Genomic DNA, 23,284 nt, shown 5'->3' on the forward strand with positions numbered 1-23,284 from the left:
AAAGAACCTCAACTACCCGAAGAGTCTATAACACTCAAATGGTCTCAACTACTCAAAGAGTCTCAAACACATGCAAAGACCTTTATACTCAAAGAGTCTCAACCACCCGAAGAGTCTGTAAGACTCAAAGGGTCTCAACTACTCAAAGAGTCTCAAACACATGCAAAAATCTTTATACTCGAAAGAGTCTTAACTACATAGAGAAACCTTTATACTCAAAGAGCCTCAACTACCCGAAGAGTCTGTAACACTCAAAGGGTCTCAACTACTCAAAGAGTCTCAAACACATCAAAGAAACTTTTATAGTCAAAGGGTCTCAACTACTCAAAGAGTCTCAAATACACCCAAAAACATTTATACTCAAAAAGTCTCACCCACCCGAAGAGTCTGTAACACTCAAAGGGTCTCAATTACTCAAAGAGTCTCAAATACATCAAAAAACATTTATACTCAAAAAGTCTCAACTGCCCGAAGAGTCTGTAACACTCAAAGGGTCTCAACTACTCAAAGAGGCTCAAATACACAAAAAATCATTTATACTCAAAGAGTCTCAACTACCCGAAGAGTCTGTAACACTCAAAGGGTCTCAACTACTCAAAGAGTCTCAAATACATCAAAAAATATTTAAACTCAAAGAGTCTCAACTACCCGAAGACTCTATAACACTCAAAGGGTCTCAACTACTCAAAGAGTCTCAAATACACCCAAAAACATTTATACTCAAAAAGTCTCAACTACCCGAAGAGTCTGTAACACTCAAAGGGTCTCAACTACTCAAAGAATCTCAAATACATCAAAAAATATTTATACTCAAAAAGTCTCAACTACCCGAAGAGTCTGTAACAGTCAAATGGTCTCAACTACTCAAAGAGTCTCAAATACATCAAAAAATATTTATACTCAAAAAGTCTCAACTACCCGAAGAGTCTGTAACACGCAAAGGGGCTCAACTACTCAAAGAGTCTCAAATACATCAAAAAACATTTATACTCAAAGAGTCTCAACTACACGAAGAGTCTGTAACACTCAAAGGGTCTCAACTGTTCAAAGAGTCTCAAACACATCAAAAAAACATTTATACTCAAAAAGTCTCAACTACCCGAAGAGTCTGTAACACTCAAAGGGTCTCAACTACTCAAAGAGTCTCAAATACATCAAAAACCATTTATACTCAAAAAGTCTCAACTACCCGAAGAGTCTGTAACACGCAAAGGGGCTCAACTACTCAAAGAGTCTCAAATACATCAAAAAACATTTATACTCAAAAAGTCTCAACTACCCGAAGAGTCTGTAACACTCAAAGGGTTTCAACTACTCAAAGAGTCTCAAACACATCAAAAAAAACATTTATACTCAAAGAGTCTCAACTACCCGAAGAGTCTGTAACACTCAAAGGGTCTCAACTACTCAAAGAGTCTCAAAGCAACACAAAACATTTATACTCAAAGAATCTCAACTACCCGAAGAGTCTGTAACACTCAAAGGATCTCAACTACTCAAAGAGTCTCAAATACATCAAAACATTTATACTCAAAGAGTCTCAATTACCCGAAGAGTCTGTAACACTCAAAGGGTCTCAACTACTCAAAGAGTCTCAAATACATCAAAACATTTATACTCAAAGAGTCTCAACTACCCGAAGAGTCTGTAACACTCAAAGGGCCTCAACTACTCAAAGAGTCTCAACTCAACACAAAAACATTTATCGATCTTATATCGAGCTCACTGAGAGCATAGCTATCTCCTGCCGAGAATAAATGGGAGTGCATGATCATTACTGAAAACCAAACTCAAGTAACTTGAAAGAATTTTGGGGTATTGACTCCTTTTAACAAGGGAACTACATTCTACTGGGTTTGAAAACTGCAAAAGCAGGCTCCAGATTCCGCTAGGAACTAGATTTTTTGAAACATTTACTCTTTCAGAGAATGAGTTCAATTGAGGAATTTGATTCAAGAGAGTGTTCAAGCTTCTCTTGCTTCTATTTGCTGAAAATATTTATCTCAATTATCTTGTATTTGATATCTTTTATGATGCAAGTAATAAAAGATGCCCCTAGTATGATTACTTACATGACAGGATCCATAGGAGAGCAAAACCAGGATAGGTAAGAAAGTTTAAGCTTGCATGGGTTCTTTCTTTGGTATATGGGTAAAAGGATATCCACAATGGATGAGTCTGAGAAATTTTTTTTTCTTTCATTGCTCACTACTTGAGGCTTTGATGTCTCTTGCAAGCTTGAACAAAATGTCTCTTGCCCTTTCCTTAATTTCTAAACCAGGATCTACTCTGAATTTTTTTTTCACATTTCAGAAGGTGTACTCTCTCTCTTCCAGTGCCAAACACTTCAGACATTGAGAGAGAAAAAAATGATAAAAATAAGAAAAAGACTTCCAATGACTCAATCAAAGAAGACTCAAATTACTCAAGGGACTTGACTCACTTTTGATTTACCCTTAGATAAAATATGTAATTTTATTATGGTAAGGCTAGCCACTCTTAGAGTACTCTCGAAAACCATGTCAAGAGGCTCTAGTTTCTTCCATCGGGATTTCCGTCATGGTTATTACCCCCTTCGGATTGCTTAGTTTTAATGCTCCTAGTTTAAAAGGGTATCGAAGTAAGTCTTGTTGACATGACTCGGATTCTGGGATCTTGCCTTGTGTAGTGGTTGCTTCTCCGTCTCCTTGATTTCTCTTTTCGAAAGAAGTCAAAACATTAGCCTTCCAATTTTCGATCTAAAAGACCACTTGTTTCAACTTTTGCTTGTTTCACCAGAAAGACTTTCTATGAAGGCTTGGGTTCAAAAGGGTGGGATATTTAAAGTTCAAACGATTTGGACCGAATCTGGTCTAGCCAGACTACCTACGTACCCCAAAAATGGAGGATCAGATCCTCGTAGTTCGCTTTCGGATTTTTCAAAGAATGTTTAGCATTTAGCTTCAAAATTTTGAAAGGGAATTTATCCCAAGGTTTGACCGAACTTGAATTAATCAAGTTGCCTACGTACCCCTGAAGAGTTAGGGATTAGGTCCGACGTAGTTCAGGTGCATAAATGCCCCGGGTTTATAATGTGTTTGAAAAGAAATTGTTTAATTTTGCTTTTGGCCCAAAGGGTTTATAGAAGGATTTTTAAACATTGGGATTTTGGCCATAAAAGTTCAGACGTCCAAGGATGGCCTCCTGATGTATTTGATGTACAAGCTCTTTTGCTTAAAGTCCAAAGACTTAGAATTTTTTTTTTGATGAGTCTGACGGCATGTCAGGCAAGACTTCAACCGATGTGCTCCACTCCCATCTTGAAAATCTTAAATTTATGCTTAAGGTTCCACAACTCCTTGTCTCTTTTTTTTCCTTTTTCTTTTTTTTTTAAACATGTGGAATGTCTTTACTCTTGAAATGTTCCACCTCGAAATCATACTGAAAATATGCAGCCCAATTGTTCTTTTTAAGGCTCGAATTTATAATACGACTTCCTTGGATGAAAGCCTTCCCTCATTATCTCATCAGCTCCACAGGATGTCTGATGCTCATCTCTTTAAAAATTTTACTCTTCAACTGGATGTTTAAAGCCGATGAAGTCTTGCTTTGCTCAATGACAGGGCATTCCCCTGGTTTATCCTTATAGGATCAAGCAAGACTACCTCAAACCCCTCTAAACAGGTTTATCAATTATTTGCGCTCCTCGGGAGATAAAGTTTTGCCACTCCATCTTTCTCGAGTTTCGAATTTCAATACCATTATCAATGGCTTCGATTTCTTCTTCAAGTGGCTATGCTCGACGCTCTTCCTCTCGTTTGACCATCTTTCAGATCTTGAGGTGAATTTTGTCTGCATTCTCATCCGAGAAGGGGGTCTTTAGTTGTTTTAAACATTAAATCCAAGAGTGAATCATAAACGTTGAAGATACAGAACCAAATGCTATATTGAATTGAAAACTTTGAAGTACATAGATGACTCACAGACACGCCTCTATGGGCTCTTCATCAGTTCTGATAAAAAACAAAACACTGACTCTATATATGAAAGACTGATAGACATGACACTTCTTTTTTCTTTTCTTTTTTGACATTGACATTACAAGACCCACCAACTTTCAACCTAGGAGTTGGTATAAACTTGACAAAAAATGAATCTTGAAACAAGATACTTGACATATGACTCTTGAAACATAACAGTTGAACAGAGGCGAGGACTTGGCACTGAAGTTCACAAGTAGCACGCTTTCCTCCATGTTAATGTTGGCTAAGGAGTTCGACCCTGGTTCAGAAACCTTGGAAAGGGTGGTCCTCTGAAGTCCTGTTGACTTGGCCCAAATTGGCTTTGAAAACCTGCTGGTGACAGCACCTTCTCTGCCTCAACATTCTTAGGAGATTCAAACTCTGTTATTTTTTCTTTTCCCTTCAACTTATTCCCCGGCTTTGAAGTGACATAAGTGACGGGATCTCTGAGAGGTTGAGTGGTTCTTTCAAGCGCCTGGTTCGCAAAAGCATAGATTTCAGCAAGAGCAGAAAAGTCTTTCTCTATCCGGTTCTGAATTGCATGTTTCAAAGCTAAACAATTCTCTGTCAAATGACCCGGGCCTCTATGATACTCACAATATTGATCAATCCTCCAATTGTTGGGGAATGCTTCAGGCACAGGTTTAATATCTGGAAGTCTCAAACAACCTTCACTGACCCATTTCTTCATGATGGCTATAAGAGAACAAGGCATTTGAGTGAAATCTCTTTCTCATTTCTGACCCATCTTTTCTTCCTCTACCACTGGCTTCTTTAAAGGTTGGCGAGAAGGTCCAACATTCTTAACCTCTCTCGGAGTAATGAGAGGCTTCTTAAGAGGTTGGCGAGAAGATCCAACACTTTTAACTTCCTTTGGAGCAATGCAAGGCTTTTTCCCATTATGCAAATCAACATATCTATCAAGGATTAAACTCTGAACAGAGGCCTCTTCTATCATAGTACCCATATCCACAAGTTGCTTTGGAGCAGAGTCGCATTTAATGGGCAAGTGTTGCATCTGAATTTTCATCTCCCTCACCTCCTCAGTTAGCATAGCCATCTGACCAAAGAGCTTGACCATCCAGCTTTCCATTCTGACAAGTGTAGTCTTCTCAACAGATTCTTCTACAGATCGGGTGCTTGATGGGACAAGTTGGGTCTCAGAAATAGGGTGAATGAGATATGCAGGATCCAAGATTGCTCCTTCAGTAGAAATGACATTTATCGAAGCTAGTGGCGAGACAGCATGAGTAAGATTTTTCAGCATCTCTTGAATGACTATCATAGGATCAACTGGGTCAGCCATTGGATGAACCTCTGGTAACTCAGACAACTCAGACAAAGAGAGTAAAGGTATTCTCGATGAAATGGGAGGATCAACTGAGTCTAGATACCGAAGATGGTCTAGACCAAGCAGGTTTCAATTGGTTATCTCTTTTGAGGGTGATAACGATAGTTGCTCACCTTAAGAATCACTGAAATGGAGGTTAAAACACTAGGTTAAATGGATGATAACGGGGATAAAATATCTTGTACAAATAGAGACAAAAACAATCCCGAACATGCTTGAATTACAAAACTGGTAAGTCAATCTACGAAGGTCAAAGAAAGGTATGCATTGATAACATGACCTACACCAACAGGATCTCAAGGAATCTTCAATTTATCCCTTTAAGTCTTTTTGGGATATGGCTGCTCTCTTTTGAGGTATGAAAAAAATTAGGAATGATAACACCCCTAATCTAAATGAGTTTAGACCTCAGCAATAATCATGCAGTTACGACAGATAGGCTAGATTTAGCTAATCCATCAATGATCATGGTATAAGAAGGGTAAATCCATGACGAAAAATATGAATCAATTATATGTACAAAAAGATCAAAAAATAGATTATGACTAAAGTCAAGAATCTGATGATAATCCACAAATGGATAAATAGGAATAAACAAAAGGATCACGATACAACAAACTCATGGTCTATCCCTGACTTTGAAGAATAGCAGTTATGCTCAAAATGTTCCACGTAAAATCCGGCAGCATAACAGCTATACAAGAAGGTCGAGGTAAGGTAAACTCATGGTTTAGCTAACTCTAAAGGATAGCCGTCATGCTCAAAATATTCTGCGAAAAATTTGACAACATAACGACTAGAAAGGATTCCCACAACTCAACCAAATGTATATGAATAATGGTAGCAAGATAAGCTCATAATCGGTAAACAAAATATGGTTACCAAAGAAAGGTAATCAAATGAAGGACTGACCAAAGGTGAGAACATATGACAACGGGTCAAATCCTATAAACAACAGATCGAAGGACAGATCATGGCCAAGGTAATGGCAAGCAAAAGCCACTGACCAGATCAGGATCTGAATAAAGAATTGATATAACCGATTGAATTGGATAAGAAACCCTAACTAAGAGGAGAACCCTATTCTAATAATCAATAAAAAGGCATATATACATATATGTACAACCTAACCAGGGGCACCAGCCCTAAATATAGTCTAGCGGAGTCAAGGAGATCTTGACTCAAGACATACTGATGAGTGTGCTATGACCATGTTGTAGCCATATAAAATGAGCTACCCTAGTCTACAAATGGGACAAAGCTCCTAGCTCTAGGCTCCACATGTGTGAGCAACACATGTTCGACCCTATATGAATGCATATATATAGTGTCCTAGCAAGGGTTCCCTAATTTTGGTTCTAAAGGGAGCAACTGAATATATATATACATAATATAATGAAATAAAAGTAGGGCCCAGGCATTTCTGCAGGGTACTATGCTTATGACCATACCCTTGATGTATAATGCCAGCACACCCAGCATTATACAGAGTATGTTCACCGCTCATCGGCTGCTGTAGAACACCAGCACACCCAGTGTCTACGGCTGCAGCTCCGACGCATAGCTTGGAAATAGATACAACGGTTCCCTCAAGGTCATAATTACCCGCCTGGTACGCGCCATATCTATTCCCTGGGGCCAATAATAAAAATAATGAAAGAAATAAAGAATATGCCAATGTATGATGTGCAGTGTGTGAATCCCTCGTTTTAATTACGCACCTATCTGGTGCCCCTGGATTCTAACGATATAATTCCCATTTAAAATGATTTTAGCTCAAAATTCTCCAAAGTTAGTAAAAATGGCACTTTTATAGAGTCAGGCAATGTTTCAAGAACTCCCCACCAGAGTCGCCAGCCTGTGAACCCCGATACGAGGACGGCGAGTGAGGGAACGAGTCCCTAACACCCTCCTCTAGATCTCCACAACGTGAAGGAGAGCTCTACCAAGGAACTCTCGAAACTGTTGCCACCCTCACAGCATAGCATGAGTGACGATATAAAAAGAAAGAGATACATCCTGATCCGGAGCCAGGGCTCGAAACCAAGATATATCTGAAAATAACTCAGAGTCGCCATCCATGGATGCGCCATTGAACCAAAACAAATGCTCTGTTTGCAATGGATAACCAGAGATACAAAAGGTCCGTGCCTGATGACGAATGGAGAAGGTCTGAAGAGCGCCCCCAATTCGCCCGAGTGCGAACACTTGGTCTCTTATGCCATTTATTATTAACCTCGAAGAGTTTTGGGCAAAAATCATGTGATATGGGAACAATCCTCAGGAGTCGTCTACCTAAGCATGCATTTCCTGAAGATAAATATAATAAGCACCCATAAAATAAAATGAAAGGTGTGTTGCCTAAGCATAGCTAGGTTATGAGTGACATGCCTAAAGGGTGTCTAAGTTCTGATGTGCAAACACATGCAAGCTATAGCTAAAGGTGTAGGATCAGTGCAAGAAAGTAAGAAAACACATCAAAAGAAATACAATAATTACACAACAAATCCTAAGAATCTAAATGATTAGCCCGAGTCCTCGGATGGTCTGGTATACATCCAAAGAAGCCTACGTATCCCCGCCTCCACGAGAATCAAGGCAACGTAGTTCTTCGCGCCTATTATAAGCTAGGATGCCTAAGACACCTAGACCTTTATCCTATACTCGATCTAAAAGACCGAATGAGTCATTATAGCTTCTTGTGCGATTATTTAAATTCCAGTGAATTGTAAATTTTAGGACACCCTATATGCCCTAATTAAACGCAGATTAGCCCTAAGCTAATGCAGGTGGTTCCTACAACCTATGTGTAACCAGGCTGTGTGTCCTAAGGAAAATAATGGGATCACTAGCGCATCTTAGACCTAGTCATCAGTCGGAGATGTGAATCGCCAACTGACCGGACGGAGGCACTCCTATAACTTTAGGACAAACCCCTAACTCTAAAACAAGCACACAACAAACAAACAAATCAAAGACAAAACCATAACTCTAAAACTCTCTATCTAAGACAAAGTCCTAACTCTAGAAGAAGATTCTTTCGAAAACAATGTTTTGGAAGATTTTTGGTATTTTTTTAAAAGGGGTAAATGATTTATTTACAAAGTTTGGCTGGACTTGGGATGAAGATCCCAAGCTGCACTACGTACCTCGTGGAAGAGGATCAAGCCAACGTAGTTCGAAACGAACTTTCCAATTACGCTACTAAAAACACTCAACACTTTAGAATTTTTAAAGGTTTTTTATGCTTTCAAATGTTTTTGACGTTTTAAATTTCTAATGTTTTTGAGTTTTCAAATATTCCAATACTTTTGGACCTTAAAATGTTTTCACCCTTAAAGGGAACACGCAAGTAACACCACAAACTAGGGCAAAGCCCTAAATCTAAAGGGGAAACCCCGAACAAACAACAAGCAATTAGCGTCTCAAAGAGACGGACCACGACAGGTAAACAAATGTCCCAAGAACAGAGAAAACAATCTAAGATCCAAGCAGGGAAGGCTCTATATGACTGAGTTAGTCTCTAATGAAAAAACCCCTAACTAATAACACTAGGGAGGGAATACAAACGAGTCAGAGACTCTCTAATAATACTACCAAGTCAAAGACTCGCTCTAAAGGAGGAGGTCACTCTAACATGAGGCTAGGTAAGCCTCCTAAAGGGGAATCTCTCTATATGAGACAAGGCTTGTCTCTGAGACACAAATAACGTAAACAAGAGTTCTGATGAGACTGGGCAAGTCTCCTATATACAAAGGACGGCTCAAAGTATCCCTATCATCGCCAAACCCGACAAAGTGTTCCCAAAACATGATGGAACATCGAAACTCGAAGAGGATCCCAAGGAACGTATGAAGAACAATCCCGAAAAGAAAGAAAACCCCTCAAACCCTGAAAGAAGTAGTGAACCTAGAGAGAAGGGCATCCCTAAGCCTCCCAGGAAATGATGAAATAGAAGAAGAAGAAAACCCCCCGAGCCCCATAAGAAGTGGTGGCTTAGAAAGAGGTGGGACCCCTAAGTCTCGTAAGAAATCCTAGGTAAGGAGAAGAGACTTGAAGGGCAAGGGATGGATAGAGAGGCTCTAATGATAAATCCTCCACTCTACACTCTCCGCTCTACTAACCGAAATGATTCTCTCATTAGAAACCCTACAACTTGAATCAACAATTCTCAGAGAATTTTATAAGTCGGGCCGAGACACCGACTCATTACCCAAATACATATGACTAATCACCTTTATTCAAAAGATTTTAATTCCACAGTTCAAGAAAAGGGTAACAACCATTCAAGCAGAGTTAAAATCTTTACGGAGCGATGTAGACTCTTAAAACAAATTTTAATCTAGGGCATTCATTTTTGCTCAGGTGAAAAACACTTATGCTCTAAATTTTACACGACTTAATAACACTAGGTGGTTATGCGATGTGAAGAGACATAGAATTTAACAATGCATAATCAACAAAAATGGGTCATGAAAGAATGCCCTGACAAGCTACTCTTAACTTTAACTCTCATATCGAGACATCCAAAGGCTAGGAAAACACCATCATCAAATCAAGTTGATCAGGAACATAATTTTGAAATTTTATCAAACACCTTGAAAACACAAAACTGGCAATATAGTTCGTGCACAAATGCTATCTAAAGCTTCAGTTATCACAAACCTGACAAACTAAATGAAATAATCAAACAATATGGATATTATCAGGCCATGAATTAATAAAGATCCAAGACATTGAAGGATATAAATTGATGCATTAGACCCACTAAACTATGAAGCATTATTAAATTGATTTGTAAACACAATATTGCCATCACAAGTAGGTTGTCTGATCCCAAGATTAAATCCTAGTGCATTTGGATCCAAACCCAAGAAATCGAGTGAGAACAAATTTGTTGGGCCACTCCATCTGTGAAATTCAGGTATAGTCCAATTCCCTTACATACAGGGCATGCAAAAATGAATCAAAGATAAAGTCACGATTTAAAAATTGACCATAATAATATCGCCCAGGGACAAAAACCACCGGCAAGAACATCAAATGAAAAAATCAGTTCTATAAACCAAACACCATACGTTCAAAGAAGGGACTGTACCAAATTTAAACTAGAATAAAAGGGGGGAAATAAAAATGATACTAGGGTGCACTGCTGATAGAGCTGTTGAGGCAGTGGTTGGCTCGGCAGTGATACCCACCAATCATTGCAGTCCACGACACTTTGTCTCTTCTCAGCATCCGATCGAACAACAAAATTGCATTGGCAACATCACCATTCCTCACATACCCATCAATCAACGTATGCCAAGTAACCGAATTCTTCACAGTCATTCTATCAAACACTTGGTGGGCAAAATCCGCACGACCGCATTTCACATACATACCAACTATGGCAGTTCCCAGTACTACATTGTCTTCATCCATAGATAATTTAAGGACGTGCCCATGAATTAAACAACCAAAATAGAAAGCTTTGGATGGGAAATTGGCGCAAGCAGAGAGCAAAATTACAAAGGTCACGTGATTGGGTTCGATGTCGGAAGAGAGCATGCTGGAGAATGTGGTTGCGGCTTCGGAGAGAAGGCCTTGTTTGCAGAGGCGAGCAATGGAGGACGTCCATGAAGCGACGTCCCCCAGAGGAATTTTGTCGACCGGTTGGTGGGTGGTTTTGAGGGAGGGGTTATTTTTATTGATAGTTGGGTTATGAAGGTGGTGATTTGTGGGTTTGGGAAGATGGGTTTAGATGGGGACGGTGATGGCGGAGGTTTTAACTGAAGAGGGATTTGGTGAAGATAAGATGGGAAGAAGATGGGGTTGAATCGTAGGAGATGGGTTTTGATGGTGGCTGTGATGGTGGGGATAAACAATGAAATGGGTTCCTCAAAACAAATAAACATAACAATGATGACATGATAGCACATGGGGATGCCTCTGGTTTAAGGATTATCGGAATGAACTCTGAAGGAATTTAGAAGATGATCTTGAAAAAGGTTCCCCCTAGAGTTAGAAGGAATTGACCTTAAGCTATGGATGCAATGATCTTAAGAGAAAGATGATCTAGGCTAAACAATCTGAATATGTAAACTACATCCCAGATGTATGAACTGCCCTGGGGAAAGCCTAAGCGATAGGTCACACGACTTATAATGACACAAGCATGAATAGGCCATTGAGAGAGAGAAATCAGTATATCATAATCATATGATTTAGCAAGATCGTGCAAGATAGATCTGAGAGATAGATCGAGAGGAAGCTATCCTATGAAATCTTTGGAATGATGGGATTTATATCATAATCCCAAAGGGAAAGTTTTTTAATCTTCTTACATTTTAACAAGTGCTACCTGAAGGCATCAATCCTAATCCTGATCTAGGGGAGTGGAGAAATAATCTCGACTCTTGACTTTGTTTGTGTACCTAAGAGCCGATCGCAGCCATTGGAAGATGGACTACTGCCTAATCTAGACAAAAATGGGTAGGATATCCTAAACTAGGCTCACACACATGGTGCACGTGTGTTCGTATACTATATGCATGTATGGGGTAATCTAGGGGTAAGGCCAAGAGTTCCCTTAGCGCGAATCCGTGCTCAATATACTGTACCAGTGTCCGGTGTATCAATACGTGAACAAGAGATCTGTTTACGCACCATAAAGGTACTAGGCTAAGAGTGGAATGCTTCTCTAGCACAGAGGCACCAGGTGATGAAATCCCAGTCAACCATGCTAGATAACACTCTGAGTTCCTAAAATAGGACGTATGTGCATGTGAGATGCAAGGGTTTAGATGCAAGTGATGTAAGTGTGTGCAATAAGTTTGCGCAATCTATGATGCCTTCAGGTTTTGTTAGATTAAATTTGAGTAAAATGTGATAAGAAAATAAAACATACAAACTAACCTAACAAGTACAAGATATAAGATAGAGTGTTTTATGAGCCAGTTAAATTAAATTCAAATGAGTTATCCTTTGAAGTTTTAATGAAGTTAGGTGGTCCCCAGCAGAGTCGCCAAACTGTGGGACCCGATCCCGCGAGAGGGTCGCGAGCGCGCGAGGCGCTACACTCTCTCTTGGTCTCTCGTACCCACGCGGTTGGCATGTGCTTTTTATTATTGATTTTAATTACCCAACCAAGCAGGCAGCAACCAAGCCATAGGGTGCAAACAAACGTGCAACCCAGTACCCATAAGGGCAGGGGTAAGCCGCTGAGCCTAGCAAGGTGTGATTTAATTCATCTTGATGAACGAAGCCAAAAGTATATCAAACCATGTCCAAACCATGTTTTATTTTTTTATTTTTTTCTAATCGCTTCTTCGTTTTACGTGTCGTAATTCTTTTTTATATTAAATTAATAAAATTTTGAATCTTTTTCTTATAAACCAGTAGTTTAGGACATTAGAAGGTTAGTGAAAAAATTTTAAAAGATTTTACAAAGGTTTAATATGATTTCATAATTTTCTTTTAAAAACACGGGTTTTAATTCCTAGGAAACGAAATTCTCTTTTTATTCAAAAATCAATTTTATGGAGGAGCATTCATTATTAGGTTTTGAAATTTTGACAGTAAATCATATAGCCTATTTTATATATACTAAAATTTGTACATGATTTTAAGATACCATTTAATCTACTTTTTAATTGATTCATTGATTTAATCCTATTGTTGTGTGAATTTTAATTGGCATCAAATCTTGATAAACACCTTTGACATTTTTACAGTAGTCTAATACCATGATTCTATCTATATTGTAATATTTTTACTTAATTTACGATTCATATGCTATGAGTTGATTTGTTAATTTGCAATCTGATCTAAATTTCTGGAAATTTGGAAATTGATATCAAACGTATTCTAAATTCAAGAAACTCTTCCAGTAGTTTAAAATCATTCATATCTTGTTACGGAAAAAGTTACAATGAATTTGGAGTTCGATTGCTTAGGCTTACTGTGTAATCCTAACAATCTGGTCTTAATGTTAATAAATCACAACTTAGTAGCAAATCAACACAAAAGTCAGTAAAAACTTTCAGAAAACCCTAATTTTTTTATCATATGTTTATCTTAAATTGTTTGAAACAGAAACCCTAAAGGTTATAGATTCCTTTTGTAAATTGACTATGCTGTGACGGTTTAACTACCGAGATCGCATTCATAATCGTATACTAATTGCTGATCCAGGTTGTCCACTTGGAACTCTGTTTTGTTCAATGTTATGTTGAATGCCATATGGGTCCCAACATGTTGGTACACCACCATAGCCATTTACTTATCCATTTAAGTCCTTAAAGGGTGTGTTAGTATCTTTGGAAAATATATTTTTAGAGGGTTTTAAGATGTGCCTTGATCAAGAGAAAGTCCAAGAGAGATGAATACATTTTACCATTTTGAACACTCTCTTGAATGAACTCTTGAGCCAATCTTCATTTGATCTTCAATATGGTTCTTGGCTTACTTGTAGGATCTTCACTTGAGCTCCTTGCTTTGACATCTTCCAAAGATGATGCCACCAATGTGTTCAAGCTCCTTTGCATGTTAATCCTTAAGCCATGTGTTGCATTGTATTGTGTAATGGCGATATGACATGTAAGTTGTTGATCGACAAGCTTTGGCCTTCATTGATCTTCCTTTGTTTGTTCAATGCTTTGAGATGGTTGATGTTGAGCTTCTCCTTGGTTGACCCTCCAAGGCATGATTGATCCAAGTATGGCTCCTGCTCCTTTGACATGTGTTTAGTTCATCTTTAAGCATAGGCCATCAATGGTGTGTGCTAGCATGGATTGACCTGTGAATTACCTGTCTATAGCACAACACTCAAGGTAAATAATTAGTCCATAAAAGACTTAATCAATTTGCGTTTGTTAATCATCAAAACAAGGTGATTGAATGAACCCATGGGGAACCCTTGGGCTAACAAAACAACCAACAAAACCAAACACCTTAAACATAAATCAACATTGAAAGTCATTCCACATATTTGTGGTTAATTTATTTCTAATCCTAGTCCCCTCCCATGCATCATTGGCCCTACTAAGTGGAGCATATGGGACAGGCTCTTCTTCCTCAAGCGGGACCACTGCTCGTAACTCTAGATCGACGTCATCAAGAAGATCATCATCTGCCATCTCCCTCCGAATGAAATTGTGGACACAACAGCAAGTTAGAACAATATCAATCTGTTTTTCATATGGGTACATTGGTTTCTCTTTTAAAATTCTAAATCGCTTCTTGAGGACGCCGAATGCACATTACACTACATTCCAGAGCGATGAATGTCTGTGATTAAAGAGTTCCTCTGGCGTTCGTGGTCTTCGACCCCTGATTTCATTTAAATGATACACTATGCCTCGGTGCGGTGTTATAAAACTACGAAGTAAAGGATAGCCACCATTGCCAAGATAAAACTTCCCTACAATGAAGAAAGTATTGTCTCAGTATCGCCATTGTCAATTCATAACTGACATAATAAGTAGAAGGAAAGGTAAAGGATACATGGAAGGCAAGGAAGCTCATTAGGTCGTGATGTTGCATTTCCTAATATCCTTGAGTCGGATGCCGATCCTTCCAACCCAGCCAAAATGTAATTGAATTTTAAATCGAAGTCATAGACTGCCAATACATTTTGAGAAGGATAACCTTTTCGATTAATAAACCGAGGTTTATATTCGGCTCTCACTTAAGCAGGAATATGAGTTCCGTCTATTGCACCAATGCAATCCTAGAATAGATAGGTTAAAATATGTCAGTCAGTATCTTGAACATAGTTGTTTCCCTTGACATATCTTGAACTATTGTTACCTTGAAATAAGGCTAGAATCTTGGATTAGTGCGAATGACTTCTGGTATCTCACTCGTCGAAGGTTTTATAAACTCGGATTTCAAGCTAAGAATAGTTTTCAAGACCTTGTTGAAATAACGAGAAACCGTGGAACCTGATCGTTGTGTGAAGGCTCTAATTGACCGCTTCCGTTGATTGTGAGATACAATATGTAAGAACATTGCAACCTGCTCGTCAACGTTCCAATGTATTGTATCTTGAAGTTCGTCGGTGCTTCTAAGCAGTCGAACAAATCGTTCGAAGCACCTAACGTTCATCCTAAGTAAGTGCTTGCAATGCTCGTCTGACGTCACGGCACGCCTAATAAATTCTCGATCTGTGAAGTAGTTGCTTTCGTATGGAGCTCTTCGTAGGTATTCGTCGTAATTCTATTGGAAGAATACGAGTGCAGTGGATGTTGCGCTCAGTATTATCGCAACAGCACTCACACTCAACTTTGCCCGCTTTGTGGGGCGACCATCCTCGGTTCTAAGTCTCCTATCATCCATCTAACAACAAGTGGATAGTACTCAAACAAATCATGAGTTAACAATAACAATTAAAACATGAACAGTCAAAACCCAATTAAAACATTAATCATGAGTTAACAATAACAATAACAAAAACCCAAGTATTCATTCAATCCCTACCGAATAGTCAAAACCCTCAAAAAACCCAAATCTATAAAAAGATATTGAAAATTAAAAAAATATATCAAATTTGGGTCGGGGTGAGCTTTTGCTGCAAAACCATATCAAATAAAAAAAATTAACGAAGAAATGAAAAAACAAAAATTCTGTAAAAAGAAAAACCCTACACACACACACACACACACACACACACACACACACACAGAGAGAGAGTTTGATTCATACTTCTCTGAGTTAAAAAATCAAAAAACAAAAAAGTCAAAAAATCCTTAGAAACCCTAGCAACCAAAACCCCCAATTTTATTAAACCCAAAATAGGGTTTCTTCTCAAATAGGGTTTCTCAAAATCATGAAATAGGGTTTCACACGAAATTTTCAGGTTGGAGAAGATGAGCACAAGACCTATTTCAGGTTTAGAGAAGATGAGCACACAAGGGTTTCTCAAAAACAAAATACAAAAATGAGAAAGTGAGAGATAAGGAAGATAAGAAACATAGAAGACATTGTAGATAGAGAGAGAGAGAGAGCCTACTGTTTGGATGATGAGGTTGAAGACGATGGCCAAGCAGGAGATTGAATATGGAGTTTTGCCCTTTTTTTTCTCCACACAGCTGCGTGCTTGAGTCAGGGAAAGTAAGAGGGAAACTAGGGTTTCTGATATAATCTATCGGAAAAGTCACAGGAGAAAAGTCACGGAAATATCTTTTCCACGTAATATTTTCTATTTTCCACGTAAGGTAAAAAAGTTTCCCAAGAAACTAAAAGAACACCGAAAATGAGAGTTTCCACGGAAAAAAATTGTGGTTTCCGCAGAAACCCAGGGGGAAACCAAATAAGAGAACACAACACTAGGCTCTAAAGAGAGTACTCTAGATGTCTCTAGAGCTGTCACTGCCCTCCCTTCACTTGGTCCCACGAAATCTAAGAGCAAGAAAGCTGGTAAGCCTTATGAATCTCTTTTGACTTCTGACTTAAAAGCTTCCTTTGTCTCCAGCACAAAGCCCGATATGCTAATCCTGCAACCTACCATTAATGTTGATGGGACGTCCAATACTCCTTCACAACCCTTTGAAAAGGAATGCACAAGTGTAAAAGACGGCAAGAATCATGAGAGATTAGCTTTAAATCACAGTATTGCATTAAATGACAGTAAAAATACTTCTTTTTTGTCCCAAAGAGAGCCCAATTCGCCCCTCAAACACATTCTTTTGGCTGGAGATCAAAGCAAGCCCTCTTACCCTCTTGATGTGGTCCCAGGACTGCCATTGGATGCTCCTCTTGCTGGAAATTCAGATCTCACCCCAAACGCTAGATTAGTTCCTCATTCTGTGGCAGCAAACACTCTCCATGAAAAATGGGTATCTCTATTCACCCAAAACCCGCCCAAAACTCAAGAAATCCACTCCCTTCTCCAGAGCCAATATTTCTATCTCTCACCTATTTTTTGCAGATGATGTTATGATCCTCGCGGAAGCCTCTTCTTTAACGGCCCATAGAATTCTCTCCTGAATAAATCTCTTCAGGATATGCTCTGGGCTGGAAGTCAGTCTTGCAAAATCTGAGATATTCTTCACAGGCATTGACAATTCTACAAAGGAAGACATCTGCTCTATTCTCAACATGACAGAAGGAATCCTCCCAATCTGGTATCTTGGCCTCCCATTGATAACCACTCAGCTTACCTCAATGGATTGCATTCCTCTCACAGAGAAATTCAGGAAAAGAATCAGCTCTTGGTCAAATAAATTCCTCTCCCGTGCAGGAAGGATTGAACTTGTAAAATCAGTGCTAAACTCATTTCAACTTTACTGGTCGGCCTCCTTCCACATTCCTGCTGAAATGCTTAACTCTATTGAAAAATTACTCAGAGATTTCATCTGGTCTGGCTGTGACCTGCAGCAAAAGTATCATCCAGTGGCCTGGAACATTTTGTGTAAGCCAAAAAAAGAAGGGGGGATTGGAATTCACAGATTATCAGATATAAACAAAGCCTGGAATATCGCCCATGGCACGAATACTCCTTGGAATACTTGGTTCAATGCTAAATATGTGCGAAACAGAAATTTCTGGCTGATAAAAATGTCATCAAAGCCCTCTTGGGCTGCAAGAAGCATTTTCAAAGCCTGGGACCAAGTCAAGCAAAACATCTGCTACTCCATTGGAGATGGTTCTAAGGTTAATTTCTGGCATCAGTCTTGGGTGCCAAATGGGATCCTTAGCCTCTCATCTTTTGGATCGGTTATTAATTTCATTCCTTTAAATGCTTATGTCAAGGATGTGGTCCATGATGGGCATTGGGAATCAATTTTCAAAGAACCTCATCTTAAAGAGCTGAAGGAAATTGTGTCGTCTGCCATTTTCTCAACCGACAACAAAGACTCTGTCATTTGGAAACCCACAAATGATGGGCTTTTCAGTATAAAAAGCGCCTGGAATGCTCTGAGGATTCAGCATCAACAAGTTGACTGTGTATCTTCAATTTGGTTTCATGGTAACATCCCTCGGCACAGCTTTATCGTGTGGCAAGCAACTCATAACAAGCTCTGCAAAAAAGATAGGCTCCCTTTTCTGAACTTTGCAAGTGATTTGAGATGTCCTTTATGCCGTTCGGATCAAGAAACCAGGGATCATCTGTTTTTCTCGTGTTCCTTCTCTGCGTGGATCTGGAGATCCATTCTATGGCGAATTTCCAACAGAAGAAAGCAACTGAGATCGCTGATGGAGGAGGAGAGCTGGATCAGAAACAACTTCAAAGGAAATCATCATGCTGCTATCACTGCAAAAATAGCTTTTGGAGTGACCATTTACCATATATGGCTGGAAAGAAATCAAAGGCTTTTTGAAGGGAAGAATTCGCATAAGCAAGATACCCTCCGCATCATTCTTCATACCATTCGAAGCCATGTCCTGCATCTCAACCTGCTAAATAAATCCTCCTCTTCTTGTGCTAAAATAGCAGAAAACTTCAACCTCCCAGTTTTCAACATCGAAAGAGTTCCCAAATTTTGCCGATGGATCCCTCCTGACCCTCCTTTCCTCAAGCTTAATTCTGATGCTTTGCTCTCTGATGGAGAAGCCTCCATGGGAGGAATTATCCGAAATCAGTTTTGAGAATCCCTCGGCTATTACTCTCTTGTTGCGATCCCAGCTTCTATCCATGAACTGGAATTGGAAGCTATTCTTCATGGTATCTTCCTTGTAGTTCAACTGAACGCCAAGCATTTATGGATTGAATCTGACTCTACAAATGTGGTCCAGGTGATCAAGGGTTTTCATAAATGCCCTTGGAAAAAGATTGGTACTCTCTGTTCCATCAGAACCACCTTCAGAAATTTGAATCCTGGAAAATTTCGAATGTGCGGAGGGAGGCAATCGTGGCTGCTGACATTTTGTCTAAATGTGATTACCATGTCAAGGGTGTTTCAATCCTTCCTAATTTTAGGTCCCCTTCTCTAAATGTTGTAATTGTTTCCGATGCGTCGGGAACTATTTATGAAAGATTGTAACCTTCTTATTTTCTATTAATATATCTGGTCGGGGTCCGCCTAACCCCAGCTTACCTACCAAAAAAAAAAAAACTCAAGAAATCACTTTGGACTACTTTGAGGATGAAGACAATTTGGAGAATGAAGAGAAAACGATACTTAAGGAAGATGATTTTGAAGAAGTTGAGGATAAATTGAGCAACTGTTTGATTGACTTTTTTCCTGGGAGATGACCTTATTTCTTTGCTTTGAAAGATTTCCTCCACCGAAAATGGAATCTCAAAGGTGAGTTTAATCTTTTTGCTTTAAATAATGGCTTTTTCCTCTTCAAGTTCCTCAACAAAGAAGATTACATTAAGGTGCTTGAAGCCCCCCCAACTACTTTTGGCGGGAGAGTTCTGGTCCTCCAAAAATGGACTCCGGAAGCCAAGTTGGAGAGAACAAGGATGACAAAAATTCCAGTTTGGATAAGATTTCCAGGGCTCTATTTAAAATTCTGGACCCACCGAGGTTTAAGCAAAATTGCGAGTCGTTTCTGTCACCCCTTGTACATGGACACTCAAACTGCCGAAGCCACAAGGCTAATGTATGCTCAAGTTTGCGTGGAGATAATCGTTGAAAAAAATCCTCCCAGACTCCATAACCATTGAAACTCCCACAGGAACACATATTCAATCGGTGGAGCACGATTGGAAACCTTCCGCTTGCACTCATTGTAGAGATTTTAGCCACGGAACCGACAAATGTAACTTCAACTCAGATAATCAAAGATGCTCCATCAAGCAGGCAAGGCAAATTTGGGTTCCTAAGCAAAAGTCTTTGGAAGGATAGATCTCGGATCCAAAGAGAGATATTTTGACTCTCAAGCTTCCAAGAGTCCAATTTCAAATCTGAGTAATACATATTCTCCACTTCGAGGGTCCTCCCTTAGCAATAAATTTTCGGTTCTTGCAAATGCTGAAAATGACATAATGTCTAGGGGTGTCAATGGATCCAGACGGTCCGATGGATCGTCCGAATCCGAACGTTAATGAACGGGATCTAAGCATAGGAATAGGATCCATGGGCATATTTCGGATCATCAAATCTGGGATCCAAAAAATCTCGGATTGTGTATGGACACGCCACAGATGTCCATTGGATAGTCACGATCCGAAATGTTTTGCAAAAATACCCTCCAAATTTTGTTATTGCTAACCGTTCTATGAAGGGTATTTTGGTCAAAACGTCTCTTACCACATAATGAAACACTATTTAGAAATGGTTTAGAAGAGCAATGCTATTTTGGGATGGTTCTGTGTCATGTTGATGAGGATTGTCATGGTGAGTTTTTTTTTCTTGATTCATTTTCTCGGTTTTTACTTTCATTATGCTAGTCTATTGAACATATATGCCGTCTTAAATATATTATTAGTTCATCATTTTATATTAGTTCATCATTTTTAAATTACTAATGTTATTGTCCTGCATCTTATTCTTTGATAATAGTTATACATTATATTCGTTTATGTAATTTTGATTAGTTTTATTGTTTACAAGCATTATTTTACACATAGATTAAACATAGATATAATTTTAATTTAGTTGAAGAAAATGCATAGAGACTAGGGGTGCAAGTTTGGCCCTGTCAGCCCTGACCCGCCCTGAGCCCGAACAGGGTCTGGGTTGGATTTTCCAACCCTGAGGGCAGGTCAGGGTTCATTTTTTAGGTCCTGACTCAGGGCCGGGTCGAGTTAAGGGTTAATACCTCAGGTCGGGCCGACCCGACCCGACCCTAAGTTTTCTATTATGGAATTTAACCATCTGTGCATATTTCTTTTGCTAATGTTTTCTATTATCTTGGATTGATATTTCTTTAGATTATTATTATTAATTGCCTCTGTTGCCCGTCATGTTGTTGAATTCATATTGTCTTATTTTGTTCTCTTTCTCGGTTTATTGATCATTTTGTTCTATATGATATGTGCTAGCTTTATTTTTGGCACTCTTAACAGGTATTTGCACTAGGGTCAATCAGGGCCAACCCGGCCCGGCCCGACCCGACCCAATCAGAGCCAATCAGGGCGGGCCAGGGGCCGCTCTGAGCCCTGTAGGGCGGGCAATGGGTTGAGGTTTTCCAGCCCTGACTTAGGGTCAGGGCAGGTCAGGGCCGAGATAATGGGGTCCGGGGTTGGGCTAGGGTTTTGAAAACCCGACCCAACCCAACCCTGTTGCAGTCCTAATAGAGACACACTAATAGTGGACTGCCATTCTAACTTTTTTTATAAGACACTCCGATGGACGGTCCGAATTAAAATGGATCGTGATCATGACGTGGAAAGTAGGATCCGAAGAACAATCTAAATCCGACCCGACCGATAAGGAATTTGAATGGATCGTGACTGTGACATAGGTGGATCCGACCCTAAGTGGATCCGTTGACACCCCTAATAATGTCCAATGTGGCCACTCAACATGATTTGGAGAAATAAAAAAATGAATCATCCGCTACTATTGCTGATATGGAAGGAAAATGGCAAACGGTTCGCAAGAAAACACCCCCCCCCCCCCCCCCACCCCCCCCCCCAACACACACACACTTCTTCTGTGCTGCCCTCCCTCTCCAAACTCCCACCAAAATTGGGATAAGATTGGGTTTGGGCTGTCCTTACGAAGTTGCTGGGATTTGGTAGTTTGTTCTGTTTGGTTTTGCTCCCTCTCCTCTTATTGGTTTGGGAGCCCTTATGCGTCATGTGTATCTTTTATTTACTTTAATATAATCTGGTAGGGGTCTGCCTAACCCCAGCTTACCCATAAAAAAAAAAAAGGCTAGACACACATGACTTACTAGCTAGATTGTAGTAAGTACTGGACACATTTCTAAGTCATATCTTACAAGATAGTCAAAGCATACATTCAAGGTAATTAAAACAACCACAAAATACTAAGAAAATATTAAATACCAAAGACTAAAGACACCTTGACCAAGCAATAAATATGCCACATGCAACTTAATTGTGCTCAGACTCCTTGCCCAAGCAATAAATATGCCACATGCAACTTAATTATTCTCCTGCATCAGTATGTAGTCTAATGACAAAAGAAACCGATTGAAAGAGTGTGATTTAAGAGATCAACAGTTTGGATTATCCTATGAAATGGATTATAGGAAGTATACCAACTCACTATATTAAATCTTAGTCTTAAGTTATGATTAAGGTCACTTTTTTATGTAATGTTACGATAGATTGTTTTTTTCTTTGTTTGTGATTCAAAGGTACTCTTGGTGGCTCAAGCATATGATTCGACCTAATTGATGTGGATTAATAAACTTTCCCTGTGGAGGTGAACAACCTCCACCCCCACGGATTGAAAATGATAAAAAGTATTCCGTCTATCAGAGTGGACTGGTGTTTGTTACAAGTGCGTTCAATTGTGGGACACTAATGTGCATGTCTTCTGGTTTGAGAACAGGAGCTCTGCCCCACACAAGAAGAGATTGGGGAACTATTGGAACTTAGTTTGGATGGTGATATTAATTAGCCGGCCTGTAGAACAAGATGGAAAACTCAACTTGGCCGTTTAATCTGGCTGCCAATGTATTCCTTGTCGCCTTTCATTAACGAGGATGATGATGGCATTGATCAGTCTCTTGTTCAACACATGGGAGGTCCGACATAACAATGACTATATGAAGTTATGTGCCAATGCTTTTGCATTATGTAACTACGCGATCTTTCTGATCCCCTGCCGGTCCAATATCACTATGTACCCTTTCTTAGATTTGGTAGAGCAAACCCTCATACACAATGGGAACCCAGCTCCTACAATCTTAGCGGAACTTCTCATTGCATTGGATTGTGCTCGCAAATATCCTGGATCCCCTTTTCTGGGAAATTATGTCCTCTATGTAAGTCTCTCTCTTGTCATTTGATTTAAGAGTATCCAGTCGATGTCATTTGTTAAGTGTTTTATTCTGTTTCAGGTATGGCTTGTAGAGAAACTTA

This window comes from Tasmannia lanceolata, unplaced genomic scaffold (assembly GCF_043159265.1).
Source record: "Tasmannia lanceolata isolate RefF3 unplaced genomic scaffold, GAP_Taslan_0.1 ptg000024l, whole genome shotgun sequence".
NCBI classification, from domain to species: Eukaryota; Viridiplantae; Streptophyta; class Magnoliopsida; order Canellales; family Winteraceae; genus Tasmannia; species Tasmannia lanceolata.